We start from the raw sequence: 5255 nt of genomic DNA, 5'->3' as shown, positions 1-5255 counted from the left end.
CCCCCATTGAAATGAATGGCGGGGGCGCCTAGGGGTCGAAATCCCCCATTGAAATGAATGGCGGGCTCCCAGGGGTCGAATTCCCCCATTGAAATGAATGGCGGGAGCCCAGGAATCAAAATCCCCCAATGAAATGAATTGCTGGCTCCCAATGGTCGAAATCCCCCATTGAAATGAATGGCGGGTACCCAGGGGTCGAAATCCCGCATTGAAATGAATGGCGGGCTACCAGGGGTCGAAATCCCCCAATGAAATGAATTGCGGGCTACCAGGAGTCGAAATCCCCCATTGAAATGAATGGCGGGTGCCCTGGGGTCGAAATCCCGCAATGAAATGAATGGCGGGCTACCAGGGGTCGAAATCCCCCATTGAAATGAATGGCGGGCTACCAGGGATCGAGATTCCCCCATAGAAATGAATATTGGGCTCCCAGTGGTCGAAATCCCCCATTGAAATGAATGGCGGGCTACCAGGGGTCGAATTCCCCTATTTAAGTGAATGGTGGGGTCCCAGGGGTCGAAATCGCCCAATGAAATGAATGGCGAGCTACCAGGGGTCGAAATCCCCCATTGAAATGAATGGCGGGGGCGCCTAGGGGTCGAAATCCCCCATTGAAATGAATGGCTGGCTCCCAGTGGTCAAAATCCCCCATTGAAATGAATGGCGGGCACCCAGGGGTCGAATTCCCCCATTTAAATGAATGGTGGGCTCCCAGGGGTCGAATCCCCCCATAGGAATGAATGGTGGGTTACCAGGGGTTGAAATCCCCCAATGAAATGAATGGCGGGTTACCAGGGATCGAGATCCCCCCATAGGAATGAATGGCGGGGGCGCCTAGGGGTCGAAATCCCCCATTGAAATGAATTGCTGGCTCCCAGTGGTTGAAATCCCCCATTAAAATGATTGGCGGGCTACCAGGGGTCGAAATCCCCCATTGAAATGAATGGCGGGCGCCTAGGGGTCGAAATCCCCCATTGAAATGAATGGCTGGCTCCCAGTGGTCGAAATCCCCCATTGAAATGAATGGCGGGCTACCAGGGGTCGAATTCCCCCATTGAAATGAATGGCGGGTGCCCAGGGGTCGAAATCCCGCAATGAAATGAATGGCGGGCTACCAGAGGTCGAAATCCCCCATTGAAATGAATGGCGGGCTACCAGGGATCGAGATTCCCCCATAGAAATGAATATTGGGCGCCCAGTGGTCGAAATCCCCCATTGAAATGAATGGCGGGCTACCAGGGGTCGAATTCCCCTATTTAAATGAATGGTGGGCTCCCAGGGGTCGAAATCGCCCATAGGAATGAATTGCAGGTTACCAGGGGTTGAAATCCCCCATTGAAATGAATGGCGGGCTACCAGGGATAGAGATTCCCCCATAGGAATGAATGGCGGGGGCGCCTAGGGGTCGAAATCCCCCATTGAAATGAATGGCTGGCTTACAGTGGTCGAAATCCCCCATTGAAATGAATGAAGGGCTACCAGGGGTCGAATTCCCCCATTTAAATGAATGGTGGGCTCCCAGGAATCAAAATCCCCCAATGAAATGAATGGCGGGCTACCAGTGGTCGAAATCCCCCATTGAAATGAATGTTGGGCGCCCAGGGGTCGAAATCCCGCAATGAAATGAATGGCGGGCACCCAGGGGTCGAATTCCCTTATTGAAATGAATGGCGGGCACCCAGGGAACAAAATCCCCCAATGAAATGAATGGCGGGCTACCAGGGGTCGAATTCCCCCATTGAAATGAATTGCGGGCTACTAGGGATCGAGATTCCCCCATAGAAATGAATATTGGGCTCCCAGTGGTCGAAATCACCCATTGAAATGAATGGCGGGCTACCAGGGGTCGAATTCCCCCATTTAAATGAATGGTGGGCTCCCAGGGGTCGAAATCTCCCATAGGAACTAATGGCAGGTTACCAGGGGTTGAAATCCCCCATTGAAATGAATGGCTGGCTCCCAGTGGTCGAAATCCCCCATTGAAATGAATGGCGGGCGCCCAGGAATCAAAATCCCCCAATGAAATGAATGGCGGGCTACCAGGGGTTGAAATCCCTCATTGAAATGAATGACGGGCGCTGAGGAATCAAAATCCCCCAATGAAATGAATGGCGGGCTACCAGTGGTCGAAATCCCCCATTGAAATGAATGGCGGGGGCGCCTAGTGGTCGAAATCCCCCATTGAAATGAATGGCGGGCTCCCAGGGGTCGAATTTCCCCATTGAAATGAATGGCGGGCGCCCAGGAATCAAAATCCCCCAATGAAATGAATGGCGGGCTACCAGAGGTCGAAATCCCCCATTGAAATGAATGGCGGGCACCTAGGGGTCGAATTCCCCCATTTAAATGAATGGTGGGCTCCCAGGGGTCGAATCCCCCCATAGGAATGAATGGCGGGTTACCAGTTGTTGAAATCCCCCATTGAAATGAATGGCGGGCTACCAGGGATCGAGATCCCCCCTCAAGAATGAATGGCGGGGGCGCCTAGGGGTCGAAATCTCCCATTGAAATGAATGGCTGGCTCCCAGTGGTCGAAATCCCCCATTGAAATGAATGGCGGGCTCCCAGGGGTCAAATTCCCCCATTGAAATGAATGGCGGGCGACCAGGAGTTAAAATCCCCCATTGAAATGAATGGCGGGCGCCTAGGGGTCGAAATCCCCCATTGAAATGTATGGCTGGCTCCCAGTGGTCGAAATCCCCCAATGAAATGAATGGCGGGCTACCAGGGGTCGAATTCCCCCATTGAAATGAATGGCTGGCGCCCAGGAATCAAAATCCCCCAATGAAATGAATGGCGGGCTACCAGGGGTCGAAATCCCCCATTGAAATGAATGGCGGGGGCGCCTAGGGGTCGAAATCCCCCATTGAAATGAATGGCTGGCTCCCAGTAGTCAAAATCCCCCATTGAAATGATAGGCGGGCGCCTAGGGGTCGAAATCCCGCAATGAAATGAATGGCGGGCACCCAGGGGTCGAATTCCCCTGTTGAAATGAATGGCGGGCACCCAGGGATCAAAATCCCCCAATGAAATGAATGTTGGGCTACCAGGGGTCGAAATCCCCCATTGAAATGAATGGCGGGCACCCAGGGGTCGAATTCCCCGATTTAAATGAATGGTGGGCTCCCAGGGGTCGAATCCCCCCATAGGAATGAATGGTGGGTTACCAGGGGTTGAAATCCCCCATTGAAATGAATTGCGGGCTATCAGGGATTGAGATCCCCCCATAGGAATGAATGGCGGGGGCGCCTAGGGGTCGAAATCCCCCATTGAAATGAATTGCTGCCTCCCAGTGGTCGAAATCCCCCATTGAAATGATTGGCGGGCTACCAGGGGTCGAAATCCCCCATTGAAATGAATGGCGGTTACCCAGGGGTCGATATCCCGCAATGAAATGAATGGCGGGCTACCAGGGGTCGAAATCCCCCATTGAAATGAATGGCAGGCTACCAGGGATCGAGATTCCCCCATTGAAATGAATGGCGGGCGCCCAGGAATCAAAATCCCCCAATGAAATGAATTGCGGGCTACCAGGGGTCGAAATCCCCCATTGAAATGAATGACGGGTGCCCTGGGGTCGAAATGGCGCAATGAAATGAATGGCGGGCTACCAGATGTCGAAATCCCCCATTGAAATGAATGGCGGGCTACCAGGGATCGAGATTCCCCCATAGAAATGAATATTGGGCTCCCAGTGGTCGAAATCCCCCATTGAAATGAATGGCGGGCTACCAGGGGTCGAATTCCCCTATTTAAGTGAATGGTGGGCTCCCAGGGGTCGAAATCGCCCAATGAAATGAATGGCGGGCTACCAGGGGTCGAAATCCCCCATTGAAATGAATGGCGGGGGCGCCTAGGGGTCGAAATCCCCCATTGAAATGAATGGCTGGCTCCCAGTGGTCAAAATCCCCCATTGAAATTATAGGCGGGCGCCTAGGGGTCGAAATCCCGCAATGAAATGAATGGCGGGCACCCAGGGGTCGAATTCCCCTGTTGAAATGAATGGCGGGCACCCAGGGATCAAAATCCCCCAATGAAATGAATGGCGGGCTACCAGGGGTCGAAATCCCCCATTGAAATGAATGGCGGGCACCCAGGGGTCGAATTCCCCCATTTAAAAGAATGGTGGGCTCCCAGGGGTCGAATCCCCCCATAGGAATGAATGGTGGGTTACCAGGGGTTGAAATCCCCCATTGAAATGAATGGCGGGCTACCAGGGATCGAGATCCCTCCATAGGAATGAATGGCGGGGGCGCCTAGGGGTCGAAATCCCCCATTGAAATGAATTGCTGGCTCCCAGTGGTCGAAATCCCCCATTGAAATGATTGGCGGGCTACCAGGGGTCGAAATCCCCCATTGAAATGAATGGCGGGCGCCTAGGGGTCGAAATCCCCCATTGAAATGAATGGCTGGCTCCCAGTGGTCGAAATCCCCCATTGAAATGAATGGCGGGCTACCAGGGGTCGAATTCCCCCATTGAAATGAATTGCGGGCGCCCAGGAATCAAAATCCCCCAATGAAATGAATGGCGGGCTACCAGGGGTCGAAATCCCCCATTGAAATGAATGGCGGGTGCCCAGGGGTCGAAATCCCGCAATGAAATGAATGGCGGGCTACCAGAGGTCGAAATCCCCCATTGAAATGAATGGCGGGCTACCAGGGATCGAGATTCACCCATAGAAATGAATATTGGGCTCCCAGTGGTCGAAATCCCCCATTGAAATTAATGGCGGGCTACCAGGGGTCAAATTCCCCTATTTAAATGAATGGTGGGCTCCCAGGGGTCGAAATCGCCCATAGGAATGAATTGCAGGTTACCAGGGGTTGAAATCCCCCATTGAAATGAATGGCGGGCTACCAGGGATAGAGATTCCCCCATAGGAATGAATGGCGGGGGCGCCTAGGGGTCGAAATCCCCCATTGAAATGAATGGCTGGCTCCCAGTGGTCGAAATCCCCCATTGAAATGAATGGCGGGCTCCCAGGGGTCGAATTCCCCCATTGAAATGAATGGCGGGCGCCCAGGGGTCGAAATCCCGCAATGAAATGAATGGCGGGCACCAAGGGGTCGAATTCCCTTATTGAAATGAATGGCGGGCACCCAGGGATCAAAATCCCCCAATGAAATGAATGGCGGGCTACCAGGGGTCGAATTCCCCCATTGAAATGAATGGCGGGCTACTAGGGATCGAGATTCCCCCATAGAAATGAATATTGGGCTCCCAGTGGTCGAAATCCCCCATTGAAATGAATGGC

This window comes from Vanacampus margaritifer, unplaced genomic scaffold (assembly GCF_051991255.1).
Source record: "Vanacampus margaritifer isolate UIUO_Vmar unplaced genomic scaffold, RoL_Vmar_1.0 HiC_scaffold_34, whole genome shotgun sequence".
Classification (NCBI taxonomy): Eukaryota; Metazoa; Chordata; class Actinopteri; order Syngnathiformes; family Syngnathidae; genus Vanacampus; species Vanacampus margaritifer.
The sequence above is the reverse complement of the archived record's forward strand: the minus strand, read 5'-3'. Positions refer to the sequence as shown.